The 14,813-nt window shown below is 34.5% G+C and overlaps 1 pseudogene across 1 annotated transcript; it reads right to left on the reverse strand.

The window, feature by feature from the left end:
• Window positions 1–600: 600 nt before the first annotated feature.
• LOC104590228 (serine carboxypeptidase-like 50 pseudogene) lies at window positions 601–14,595 on the reverse strand (annotated as a pseudogene). Its single transcript, XR_016081455.1, has 2 exons — window positions 14,229–14,595; window positions 601–2,253 (listed from the first exon to the last, which is right to left on the reverse strand). The product of XR_016081455.1 is annotated as a serine carboxypeptidase-like 50 pseudogene (transcript).
• Between the last annotated feature and the right edge of the window lie 218 nt (window positions 14,596–14,813).

Below are 14,813 nucleotides of genomic sequence, written 5' to 3' on the forward strand. Positions count from 1 at the left end.
AACTAGACACCTCCTAGCCCATGCTGCACATATCCACTATTTACAATTTAAATTTTATCATTTCTTTATTGTCTTTTCTAGGGGTAGGGTAACCGAATATTAAAAAATGGGCACACTTGGAGAGGAACCGAATATTCAAAAATGGGATCTAGTTCTCTGAAATTTTTAAGCCTTAGAACTACTTTGAAAATTTAAAGAATAATCATGGGCATTATTTTTCCTTTAGATTGTTCAACGGATCTTAATAGTAGAATGTTTTGACATGTTATCCAAATAAACCACAATTTATACCTAAGTAACACAACCGTAGGCTATATTCATGTAAATTTATCTCTATTATTACTGCAAAATGAACAAAAATAACAATTATCACTATCCAATGTGATACAGTTGAATTAGAACCAAGTTGGATTCCAAACCCTAAATACTATTACTAAGTTACAACCATCTCAAAAACTGTACCAAACCAATCATCTTAACTCATGAATGATGGAACTATAAAATCATTACATTCTACAACGTCAAATCGATATATGGTTACAACATCAATCCAATATACAACACAAGTAATTCTTTGTCATGCTCGTGCCTATCTAAACATTTCTTCTTTAAGTTTCTTCTTTTCTGCTTCTGATATTATTAAAGCACTACAAATTGTAAAACTTACACAACGGGGTTATAGAGGAGATGTTGCAAGACAAGACAACTAACACCACCACACACAAGGTGTAAAACGTATACAACATATAGTGCTTCCATGATAGAAGTATTACAAAATATCTCTTCATACAATACAACTTGCATACAAATAGACATGACTAGAATTCAATGCAAATCCTCTAAATTTGGACTTCGCTATGCTTGTTTCTAATCTGCAAAAGTACCACGCTCCAAGACCCAATCTTCAATCATTTCTTGAGCACTCACAGGTTGATCAGTGGGGACCATGTGCCCAGAATCTAAAACAACAACATGAGTTAAGCTCATCCATTGTTGCACATAACCCGCAAGTGATCCATTTACATTCCAAATCTTTCTCCTAGCCATTAGGAATTTTTGTAGACCATCCCATTTCAATTGATTGATCCATGCTTTGTTGTCAACCACCCCAGCTTTTAAATCATATTGCCCTTGGTATAGCAAGACCTTACTCTTATTTACCAATTCTTCTATCATGGATATTGTACTCTTCATATCATCTTCTATCAAAGCTTCTCTTACATCAATGTCGCATGCTTTTCGAATCAAACTTTTTGCACCCAAAGTCGTCATTACCTCGTCTTCAGTAAGAAATTCACCAACCCATTCAGTTAAATAACGATCCCTCCTCCTAAGATCAAAAAGAGTAGTTAAACCTGTCATTTCTTGCAAGCGGTGCATTAAATCCTTGTCTGCCTCTCCTGCTTGTCTCCATTTTCCTTCTTGGGCAAGTGTTGCAGCCCTAACTTGAAGCGCCTCAAGCTCGACCTTCTGTTTTTCATTAATTAAACTTGAGAAATATGCAATTGTGGGAATTGTATCCAATTGGGTAATAGGGTCAATCCACCCATTACCAATTGCAACTCCCTTTAAATTCAATTTGTGGGATGTAGATACAAGAGAATTTTGTCGTAGAATAAAAGACCCAATTGCGGAAATGTACTTTCCAGCATAACTCTCACCGGTGATATAAATTGGGCGAGACTTGAATAATGGGTTAAAGGACATAAATGTATCGAGTGCAACAAAAATATGGTTGACAATAGTATCCATATCCCTTGGTATTTCTTCGGGTGTTGAAACAATACTATAGCCACTCCCAATTGGATTATCAAGGAAAAGTAAGCCAAACTTACGATTCCAAGCACCAGGATTTGGTTTCAAACTTGGGTTAAATTGTAATAAGTTCATTTCACTTGGGTGATCAAAATCCACGATCCAAGGGCCAACCTCATAAAGGTTTCCAAGCATGGAGGTGCAACCTGGGCCACCTTGGAGCCAGATGAGGAGAGGCGTTTGAGACAGAGTTGAAATGGGACTTTGCGCTTCATAGAATGCATAGTACATGGCAGAACTAGACTTCGGGTTGATTGGAAGGTAGCCACTTTTGGTGGGAAGGGCTTCTTTTGGGAAGATAAAGGCACTGGCCAAAGAAATGCAAAGAAAGGAAAAGAAGACGAGGCACAAGAGTTTGGTGCTAAAGTTGTGATTTAACTCCATTTGTATGTTTTACTTGGTTCAATGAGCTTGGTTGGTTCCTTGGTAGAATGGCACCTACACATGCATGCAAGAGATTGATAGTTAAAAAAAAAAATAGTTATTATTAGCAGAAAATGCTTTTATAAGATAAATTATATTTAGATAGATATTTTTAGACATTAAAAAAGTGAGGACCATTATGAAACAAACATTGTTGCATGTACCCAAAAAGATAAACGATAAAAATGAAATATGATGCAAAATCTTATCCTAATATCATAGATTTTGTCTTTTAGTGTCAAAGTGTTATAGCTTGCCCACATCAATAAATACCAATGTATTGTTCCTCCTACGTTTTTTCCGGCACTAGTTTGAGTAGTGTTGTAAAAATCTTGATCCAAAATTGGAGTTTTTGTATTTTCTAAAAGACTGCCTGAAAAAAAAAATAGTATTTCTAAAATACCCAATTTAATGTGTCATACCTAGAAGATTGAATGTGTCAAAAACCATTATAAATGAACCTTTTTTCAAGAATCTAATTTTGAATATAATTTTAGAGTTGTAACACTTTTTTGTGTCCAAGTAATTACATTGAATTATTTTAGTGGAATTATTTTAATCAAAAACTCTAAAAGGGAAACCATTGAATAGTAGATATTCACCTTATATTACATTCTCTTTCTTTTGGTTCTTGTTTCTTTTTTTTCTTTTGAGTAATGTACCATATCAAGAAACCATAGGATATATAAACGATTCAAAATTCTTATATAAGATATTTAACAAAATATTTTCTTGTTTATCTTCGATTATGTAGACCTTTGGTTCAAAGGTGCCTGTAATATTACCAATTGCCATTATAATTGGGAACATTCTCAACTACTACATTTTTTCTTCATTAATTCTTGCAAGGAGTGGTTAAATACCATTTAAACCATCAATTTTTTTCATATCTCTTTTGCTATATATCTATTTAATATTTTATAAATGTTGTGATTTAATTAGTAGTTGAAAATTGATGCAGTCTGTGCTGAGTTAGCCTTTAACAACAAGCATTTAGTAAATGTTTCAAAACATTGGATGGAATTTTAATTTTAAATTTTACTAAAAGTGTATTCAAGATTTGTCAATGTTAATGTTTATCTTATTTATTCTCAAAACAGTGAATACATACGAACAAGGAAACTACTATTGTCAAAGAAATATCATCAAATTGTAGCAAATGAAATATATAATTGGATACATATGAAAGAATTGAACCCTTTTAGTACGAATATATAAAAGACATAAAAGTGATATGTTAAAATATTTTTCTATTCATCAATTGGAGTGAGATATGGTAGAGAGACCATTTGAAATGGATATACTTGCATTCTTCTTTGAAAGAAGAGAAACCAAAGGACTTTAGCGGGTAGCTTTTATTGTTATCTCCTTTTCCTTTTTACATTGGTCTCCAAAACTAGGATCTAAATTGCTATGAGTTGTAAGTTGGTTGTCATAACAAAATTTGCATCACATAAGACTGTTGATATGAAGTTGTAGGTTGTTTCTTCATTAACTACATCAAATTAAGGTTTCAATGAGGTGTCTTAAGCTTCGCAAAATGAGCATATTTGGTACACCAAATTGATCAAATGTATACAATACTTTGAACAAAATTAGTGCTATATTTAGATTTGATCTACTTTTTAACCAATTTGATCCCTAAAATGAAAACATAGAAAACTTGATCCTCGCTACAAATGAGTATTTTTTTTCCATTTTCAAATCTGAAGTTAGAAACATATTCTTGATTTTCTAATTTAATGAACATGTTCTCACCTATTCTAATATTAAGTTCCATAATTTTTCTTTTCTTTGCTAATTTTAAATGTAACTAATGTTTATAATCTATTGTCTTGTAACAGAAGAATGATGGATACTACTCATTCGACTAAATATGTGAAATGTCTTTAGTTGGATCAAGCAAAGTGTAGAAAGGAGGGGCTCACATTTTCTTATTATGGTTTTGAAGTCATTATCATGTATTTAGATTATTTGCTTGTGACAAGGAGACATCCCCCATTCGTTGAGGGCCACGGTGATGCCATGTTCTTTACCATACAAAATCATATAAACACTCTAAAGAAGTGACCAAGAAGCATTTAATGCTAGGACCATTGTTCAAATGGTTTCTATAGGTCCTTCTCTATAAAAAGCAACATGAGAGCCAAACATGGAAAATCAATTTGAAATTTGAAAGGAAAAGAAAAGGAAAACATTCAAGAAAAAGAAAATTTTAAATATTTTGAACCCTTGTTTTTCTTAGTTCTAAATATTTTTGAGTTATATTTGAAAGTCTAATCCTTTGGAGTTTTTGTGTGGAGCTTGAAAACAATATTTGGGAGGTTTGTGGGAGATACAAGTGTCGAATTGCTGTTGTGGTATGACTAGCACTATATCAACTAGCTTGGTTCTTGTAAGAGGGTGCAGTTGTGTGGTATAGCTTGCAGCAGGTCAACCAGCTAAAGGTTTCATTAGATATGTCTAGTACTAGATCAATTAGCTTGTGTACATTTCACTTGAATTAGTATATTGAACTGTCAAAAGGTTTCCTTGAGGAGAGGACGTAGGTTGGGAAAGTTGAAACTCTATAAATTTGTTTACGCCTCTTACTCCCTCCTCTCTATTCTTATTTCATCTCATTAAATCATGTAACTGTAGTTGGGATTTAACTCTTAATTATTTTATGCAATATTGTTTAGTGAGTTATAGATATTTTTTATAGTTAATATCACATTCATTCACCACGATTCTTATTTATCTACAACATTATACTATTCGCGAACATTCTCATTAACTAGACCATAGATTTGTGAAAAATAACTCCAAAAATCAAAACAAAAACCCAATTTACCCCCTTTTAAAATTATATATATATAATAGCATACATATCCTCATTTCATAACCTTCATATTCGGTTCACCGGGCCTAACAACGAAAGTTCATATTCCTCAAACACTTAGTCAATACCTAACGTCACCATCACTAGACACAACTCTATTCTTTACTACTAAATTCACAATCAAGATCATACCAAAGACATGCAAGCATCCATCTAACAAGACCCATTATGGGCATATACTACCAGGTTGCATATCTTCGTGAAACCAGCCACCTCCTAGCCCGTGCTACACATATCCACTATTCATCATTTAAATTTTATAATTTCACTCTTGTCTTTTTTAGGGGCAAGGGAATCAAATATTAAAAAATGGGCATATTTGGTGTGAACGTCAGGAAACGACTCACTAGGGTTGAAATATAGTTGACACCCATCAAGTAGCCCAATGCATCAACTAACCAATCCAGTCAAGACTCATATGGAAGAGGGAAGGGGTTAAGCACCCCTCTCCCGGGTCCAATAGGAGGGGCCCACATGGGATCTCAAACAAGCACAGATGGCCAAATAAAAAATAAACAATTATCCAATATAGAGAAACAAACAAAGAACAACACATCACAAGAAAATATACCCTAATCATATTTTATTTTTATTACTTTTTTATTTTTTATGTTTTAATGTATATTATTTTTTTTATATTTTTTATTTCCTTTTTTAATTTAGCTTTATCACTTGTCTATGTTCTTTTCTATTTGATTTTATTGGATTACTAAACTTATTTATTCTATTTATTTGTTTTTATGATAATTTTTTAGTTTTTATTTGCTTTATTTTTTATTATTGCTCTTTTTTTGGTGTATCCCCCTTTCCTCACCTATTTTGCAAATAACTAAATTTGAACTAAATTCCCCAATTCATCTTTTGCCTAATTTGCTTGTTGTTTCATTATATTTATTTTTTTTTGCTTTTGTTTTTTATTTCTTTTATTATTATTATTTTTTGACTGGGTTAATTTGTCCTCTCTATTCAATCACCTCTCTCATTCCAGTTCTTTTGTCAACCCTTCCCTAATTTTGATCATGTCAACTAGCCTTACAAATTCAATATTCTCTAGCAGCAATCCCGATATTACAAAGACCCCCCTGTAATTTAGGGTTTTATTTAAGGTAAATTACAAAAACCCCCTGTACTATGACTGTAAGACAATGACCCCCTTTCGTTAGCCTTCCATCCAAAATGGCCATTGCAATATTTTTTAATCCCCATACTACCCTTATAATAATATAACTATTCAAACAAGAAAACAATTGTTCATCTTCCCCAACCTCACAATACATGAACAGCCTAGTAATCCCCTTTACCTCAAATTCTTTCACATTTCTCTCTTTCTCCCTCTCTCTCCCCCGATCTCTCTTCTTCCCCTTCCCCTTTCTCTCCTCCTCTTTCTTCTTCCACACAGTCCGTGCCTTGTCTCCGTTTGTATTCTTCTCATTTTTTTTTGGGTGAAATGAAGTACGCTTTGTATTTTGTTTAGTGGAGAGCCTGGCTATTAGGAGGAATGAGAAAGGAAGAAGGAGGCTTAAGATGGTGAGGGTGAAGATGTAGAAGGGTTCTGCCAGGATTGATAATGCATCGAAGTTGAAGAGCTTCTCGCTCCTTTTCTTCCATTTCTCAGAACCCATTAACTCCAAATCGATAACTCAGGTTGCTTGATTCAGAGGAAACAAAAAAGATGCATATTTATGCATTCATTTTATGCAATCATATGTTTGAGAACATGATGGTGGTAGCGACGACTAGGCTTTCTGTGTTTCTACCTTCCTGCACATCATCATCATCAATCATCATAAATTAATAGCAACAATGAATCCTTTTTAAGTAATCAAGATGTTGTCCGTTGGCTGATTGATTCTCTCTCTCTCACTCTATCTCTAACGGAAGGGGGTCTTTGTCTCACGGTCATAGTACAGGGGGATCTTTTTCTCAAAACAAAGTAAAGCGGGGTCTTTGTCACTGACCCCATAGTTTGGGGGTCTTTGTAATATACCCTTTTATTTATAAAGGGGTCAATGGCATTTTTATAATGTGGGAAATCTAGGGGTAGTTTTTTAATTTTGAAAACTTAGGTCAAAACCGGTCCAAGGGTCAAACCGGGGATTCATGTTCAATAATGGGGATTTTTGGGTCAAGGTATGAAAGGGTTAAGATGGGTCTGAGTGTGCATGATGGTTTTGTGTGTATGGGCTAGTAAGATTGGCCAACACGAAATATTTTTAGATAAGTGGGCAATGTTTTTGGATGAAATTTGGCAGGGTGAGGTTTTCAGCCATTTGAGATTAACTAGTGGGGTCAGATTGACCCAACTAGGCCCAAATCAAATAGATTTGGGATTCGGTCAATCCGTAGCTTTGAAATAGAATCATGGTGTAATAAATGTGTGATCAAGGGTAGATTTAGTTGAAATTTTATGGGCAAAGATTTTAGGATGTCTGGGATCTAATGGTAATGTCTGATTAGTTTAGGGGGTCAAGATCAGGGGAATTTGGGTCAACAAGAGGATTTGAAATGATGTTTTGGTTTGACAAAAGGGTAAATGGGAGAATTTTAGGTTGAAACTTTACGGGTGAAAGTTTTGGGATGTTTGAGGTTTAATGGTAATGTCTAATTTGAGGGTTAAGGTGTAGACAAGGGTTAATCAAGGTCATTGGATTGGGATCAGGCAAGTTTACGGTGGATCTGAAGGCTTTTGGCCTGAAAGTTGGGTATATTGGGTATTTAGGTGTTTTAGAGTGATTAAAAGGGCCGTCGAGCATTCAAAGTGAATTGGGGGTTTAGGCGACGAACTGAGCAAAAATCGGGTATTAACAACTACCCCTCTTTGTTGTGAGGTAAGAGACTACGAAACAACAAAGACCAAAAGAAGTACATGAAGATTTTTTTGAATGGTAGCATTAGAAGAAAGGCAAAGAAAAAAAGGAAGAAGGATTGAGGTGAAGGAGAAAGGTTCCCGTGCAGCATCATTCTATCATGTGCAGGTCATTTTATTCTTGGCAAAGTGACATCTCCTAGGTATCAAGAACCTTTGGAATCAAGGTACATTTGCTATGAAAAAACATTAGAAGCAACTCATAATGTGAAAACTATTTCCTTTTGGCAAAATGACCACTCCTAAGTATTAGAACCTTATGAAATCAAGGTGCATTGGACACAAGGGAAAGCATTAAATGTAAGCAAAACACAACATTGAAAAACAAATCAAGAACAAGATATTTAATCTCACCACAAAGCACAATCACAAAAACAAGCACATGTATTCTTCAAAAAACATTTTAAGACGTTAGTAAAACATTTTGAAAACTTTAATAGAGGTTCCGGGTTGATATAGCATAGTTGCTCTTTTGACATAGCACAATGTTAAATAACCATTATAAAGTCTCAAACATTTTTGTTTTGTTCTCTTTTTGTTGTTTGTTTGCTTTTTTATCTGTTATTATTATTATTATTATTATTATTTGTCTATTCTCACTTATATTGTATTTGCTTATTAGTGAGGGTCAAAGCATAGAGGCTAATATGACAAATGGAATACTGACGTAAGTCAAGGTACAGAGGCTGATATGACCAATGGAAGATAGACGTGTGTCAAAGCATAGAGGTTGATATGACCAATGAAAGATAGACACGGGTCAAGGAATAGAGATTGATATGACCAACGGAAGACAAACATGAGTCAAGGCATAGAGGTTGATATGACCAACGGAATACTAACGTGGGTCAAAGCATAAAGGCTGATGATATGACCAATGAAATACTAACGTGGGTCAAAGCATAGAGATTGTCATGACCAATAGAAGACAAGCATAGGTCAAAGCATAGATGTTGACATTACAAACGGAAGACATACACAAATTAAAGCATAGAGGCTGATATGACCGACAAAATACTAACAAGGGTCAAAGCATAGAGGCTGATATGACCGACAAAATACTGACAAGGGTCAAAGCATAGAGGCTGATATGACGGACAAAATACTGACGATGGTCAAAGCATAGAGGCTGACACGGGTCAGCACAAAGAGGCTTACATGACCAATAGAAAAACATTGTGAATATCATCAATAAAATTAGGATTTAGTTGTTTTAACCAATAAATCTTTAACCAAATTATGAACTCAAGAAGCAGAACACCCAAATGTGAGATACACACCTAAAGGAATTTTTTAAAAAATAGGTTAACGGTTTGCTCAAAATAACCAACATATAAATGAGCAAAAGGATATAATGTGATGGTAATGCCAATATAGAAACTGAGTATGCACTGAAAGTGTCAAAACATCTCCTCAAACTGTGATATAAGTATTCAATTATCAAGCAAAGCACAAGAACACAAAATATGGGAATGGTAAGAAGGAAAAAATTCAAAACTCAAGGGCAAATGTGACTTCAACCTCAACTCTATGAAAGTAATTATGTCCAGATGGGCTATATTTGGTTCGTATCATAGGAAAGTGTGTATCCACTCTTTAATATCATCACTTAAAACTAATTGACTTCAAAAGCAAGCATAATGGAATGGTAAGTGTTAACGAAGGATTCACTGTAAGAAAAACCTTTATCACATAGGGTTTGCCTAGTTTTTTTTTTCTTTTCTTTTCTTTTTTTTTTTTTTTTTTTTTGCTAACATAAATGGTAGGTTATGAAACTGATACTTCAATGGGAAGAGTCACAACTATGATCATTCATTGCCGACTAAATAGGTTTGTCTAGTGTTGATTTGCCAATTTTTCAAAAATCAACGAGGTCTTGGTCATTAGGATGAATGATAGGTTAAAAGAATCAAATAACATTTAATATAGGCATTAGATGCTCAGATCATCTCTTTAGAGATTTAATTCAAGGTCTACTCTCATCATTATATTTTCATAATCTTTTTCTTTTCTTTCTTTTTCTTTCTTTTCTTTCTTTTGATTAAGGTTCTCTTCATAGCCATATGGATAGAGATTGCTCTTCATATTCTTCATCAGCATAAATCGTACATTTTCATTGATTAGAGAAGACTTTATTTTGAGACGAAATGTAAATAGGTAGGGAAAATCAAAATTAGTGTATGGGTGTTATCATAAAGGACCCCATAGCGATAAAATCATCTTAACCACCCTACTTTCTTTTAACTATTTCTTGATTCTCCATTTTCTAATTCATTATTACATTGATCTTCCTTGATAATTGCCCAACTTTCTTTGATTATTTCATTTTCAACAAAACTTCTAAAAGTTCATTCCTTTTTCTCTATTTTTTTTCTCTTTTTTTTTATTTTTGCCCTTTTTCACATTTTTCTTTCTTTCATTTTCTTTTTTTTTCCTCTTTGTTTGAGCTCTTGCTCAACTACTCTAATTGCATTCTTCTTATTTAGACACCCACTTACTAGGAAGTGTTTATTGTGAAGAAATTATTAACAGAAAAGCTCAAAGGACTAATTAGGGGACTTTATATTATCAGGATTGAATACACAAGGTTAAACATGTGGCCAATGATGGCCTCCCTTCATTTCATTATTGATTATATGTCACATATTGAAAAAGCATATGTTGAGCATGGCTTATATCTGATTTAATACCTCCCCACTCTAAATTTAGCTAAGATTCCTTTGATAAAGCATCTCAAGCAATGGAAAGAGAAATGGGGAAAATGATATTTTATTTATGAAAGTGGCTAATGAGATGGGTTGTTCTACATACCCATTGAAAGGGATTAAGCCAAACATAGTCCAAAATCCCTATCAATGGAATTTGTCAATAACTATTCCTCTATTCTTTCTTTTTATTCTATCTGATTTTTCTATTTTCATGTCCCCCTTGTTTTTATATCTTTCTTGACCTTGTTTTCTTAGCCTCCCTTACATACATCCTCTTCATTTTCTTATTTGGATCTTTTGTTGCTTTTTTTGTATTTTTTTTTGTTGATATTTCCTTTCTTTTTTTTACCCATTTTTTCTTTTTTTTTTTTGGTTGGTTTTGCTAGCTCTAACTTGCCTAAAAGACTCCTTTATTATTATCTTTTACAGAATTCTGAATTCATGTACTCTCTTACTTTTTTCCTTTTCATATTTAATTGTTTTTTTTTTTTATTTTTTTGGTATTTTTCATTATTCATTTTTTATCCTTTACATTCTCACATTTTTTCTCTGTTTTTTTTTTTGGTATTTTCATTTGAACTTAAGTCAAATTAAACATGCAAACAAGAAACATTGACCCCCATTGAGTAGACTAACATGACATGCAGGATGACTTTCTAGTCATCCCTTCCCAATGGTCACTTACATAGACCAATCAACCCTATAGACCAATCAACCCTTCCCAATGGTCACTTACATAGGTTCACCGACTTAAGCTGATAAGCTTCAAACTTGCTTGGCCCTTCGACTCTACTCGGAGATGACACACTGAAACAATGAAGATTTCCAATTTTGTTTCGACCATTGCATTGACACATTCTTAACACACAGACACACCCGAGTTTTGTTTCAATCAATGTATACTACTTATTTATCCAATTCGTTTTTAGTTCCCACTTTTTTTCCTGCTTCGATTATTTTTCTTACCATTACACCTAAATTTTATTGGACTAACGAAACGGATTTTTTGAATGAATCACCAGGGTTCGGGAAACCTATTTATGGTGGGAGGTAACCGAAGTTTATCAAGGTTTGGCAATTTAGGTCTTTATTATATTCTACAAGTTCAATTATAGCTTTATAAAGCAGTTCAAAATATCGATATGTCCGATATGTTGGTATGGGCATATCGGGCGAATCAATATAGTTTTTGATGCTTTTTTTTTATACTTTTTTTCGCAACCAGTTCAGAGGACCGGTTTAGGGCTCCTCCACCCCCTGAACTGGTTAGACCCTCAATACATTCACTGTAGGGACATTATCGGAGGGGTCCCGGAACAATATGTATTGACCGATACGGGCCAATATATGTCGATACTTTGAAACTTATTATAAAGTGGACAAGTAGAACTTCTCCCCAAGTAGTAGGTAAAGTTTACCGGGAAGAATCTCTAATCGATCCATAAACATGTAGTAAAGAGATGTAATTCATTCAGTGATTAAGGCACAAGAATCCGCATTAACACTCTTCTCAAAGAAACACAGCCCTAAGGTTTGCTCAAGTTTGACAGAGGCTAAGACAATCAAACTCCAGACAATTTACTCACGTCAACCACCAATCGTGCATGAAAATACTACTTACCAGGCAGGCTCCTTTTAAATCTCTGGGTTATTGTATCATATTAACAAAACCATTATAGACCACGAATTTCAAAAGGTTGCATATGAATTAAATACAGGGTCCAGATGTATTAGGCACATTAGGTAAGCACAATGAGTGAGCACGTAATAGCTATATGATATATGTCTCAGTTAATGTGCTTTTTATCCAAACGTTTTTCTCTGTTAGACAGAAGTTATCCAAACGTTTTCTTTTTTCATTGTTTTTTATTTTTAATTATTTTGACAAAGATAATAGAATAATAGATAATTTCTGTCTAACAGAACAAAAACATTTGGATAAAAGGCACATTAACTGTGACATGTATCATAATGTATCATATAGCTATTACGTGCTTACTCATTGTGCTTACCTACGCGCCTACTACATCCATCCAGACCCTTAATACAATGGCAACCCTTTAAATCTCTGGGTTATTGTCGGAGGAGAAACCGGAAAAGAAACCACTCCTCGTCTGATTCTGAGCAATTGGACCACTTAAAAGTGAAAAGAAATACCCGAGAGAACTCATGAGGACCCAAGCTTGAACACTTAAAGTCAGATTTCAGTCGAAGTCTTCTCAGCTCCTTTATTTATTTTATTACCTTTTTTTCTCATTTTTTACTACGAGAGGAAATAAGTCTAAACACATGAACCTGGATGACAGAGTCGGGTGCCTATCAAAAATCAGATTTCAAGTCCCATCATTTTTTAATACTTAGCCCTGAAACCAACATTCAGGCTCGCCTAGTTCATTCCTAGCCTAATGCTTAAGCAAACAACAGTTTCAGGAGTAAGTTCAACTTCAGATGAGGCTGCTTCTCTGCAATCAAATTGAATTCCCTGCTTGGTTCGAGTCTTGATTCTAAGAGCAACTTAACCCAAAGCATATGGAGAAAGGTTGTGCCTTGAGTAGGCCTAGCTGATGCCTCGTCTCTAATGGAGGCCCAATCTTAGGTTCAAAAGGACTCGAACCATCTATTATTCAATGGAAACATTTCAAACTTAACTGTCTTAGAAAGAAAGTATAATTTCATTGGAAAACTGAAGGACAACACATGTAGAGACCACATTATTCAAAATGTCCAACGTCATAGATCAGACAATTACAAATAACCGAATTTCAAGTTTTGAAATAAATTCCCCAATTCATCTTTTGCCTAATTTGCTTGTTGTTTCATTATATTTATTTATTTTTGTTTATGTTTTTTTATTTCTTTTATTATTTTTTTGACCGGGTTAATTTGCCTTCTCTGTTCAATCACTTCTCTCATTCCAGTTCTTATGTCAAACCTTCCCTAATTTTGATCATGTCAACTAGCTTTACAGGTTCAATATTCTCCAGCAACAATCCCGAGAAATCACCCTAAACGACCTTTCGGTTTGGACCACCGCATATCATAGCATGATAGCAAGACAATTTTCATGTTTGAATGAAATTGCTGATAACAAGCAAACCAAGTTTCATAAACAGATCAGATCAGTAATCTCAACAAGCAAGAAAGAGATAATGGTAATTGAAAGAAAAACAAGAATACAGCATTGAGATCGGCATTCTCATTCAATTCAATAATCAGAGAAATCATATCGGGAAATTAAGCACAATGAACAAGTCATCAGACAAAATTGCAGAGATATAATGTATAAGAACGACTAAAAAGATTGTCCTATTTTCAGAAACCCGAAACATTCACAGCCTCGACATGTACTTTGGAAAGTCTGGCTTGCTCTGAAAGATTGTATAAAAGCTGGTTCGGCAAGGAGCTTCATCACCGGCTCCAACAACTTCCCCATGGACTCCCATTAATCCATGACGATGCACAGAGAATACAAACGAAAAAGAAAGAAATTAAAGGAATGAAAATGAAATATGAAAAGAAAATTAATAGTGCTTACCTGATTTGGATTCGGATGTCGGCCTGAAAACGATCGACGGAACAGGGGGGCTTCAAACGATTTCAGTCACGAGATTATCACCTTCGAACAACAGATCGGAACGCATCCGGTGTTAACTACGATGATTTGTTGGGAGGTGAATGGGAATAGAGAATTGAACTGCCGCTTCTAACTTTCCATTCTCATCAAGAAGGTGATGACCAGTGACTAAGACGGAAAGGGAAAAAAAATGGCAGGATGGAAGGGGATCGGAGATGCAGAGAAAGAGAAAGACGAGAGGGCGGAGTTATTGCTAAATTCAGATCCGCCGCTGCAACAAGTTGCAGTTGTTGCAGCGGCGGTAATGGAATGGAAGAGAGGAACGAAGATTTGTTTAGTGGGTTTTATTTATAGGATTAAAAAGTTAAAACCCAACCGTTGGAGATCAAATCAGCCCCCACAAGATTGTCCCCCACAATACATGGCGAGGATGTGCTGTGGGACTTTGTGTGGGACAATCATCCAATTATAAAAGCAAAATACCAGTCAAACCCCCACAATACATGAACGGGCCCGTTTGGCGTGTCTTTCTGTATGGTCTTTCAG

This window comes from Nelumbo nucifera, chromosome 1 (assembly GCF_055504915.1).
Source record: "Nelumbo nucifera cultivar China Antique chromosome 1, China Antique-T2T, whole genome shotgun sequence".
In the NCBI taxonomy this organism is placed as follows: Eukaryota; Viridiplantae; Streptophyta; class Magnoliopsida; order Proteales; family Nelumbonaceae; genus Nelumbo; species Nelumbo nucifera.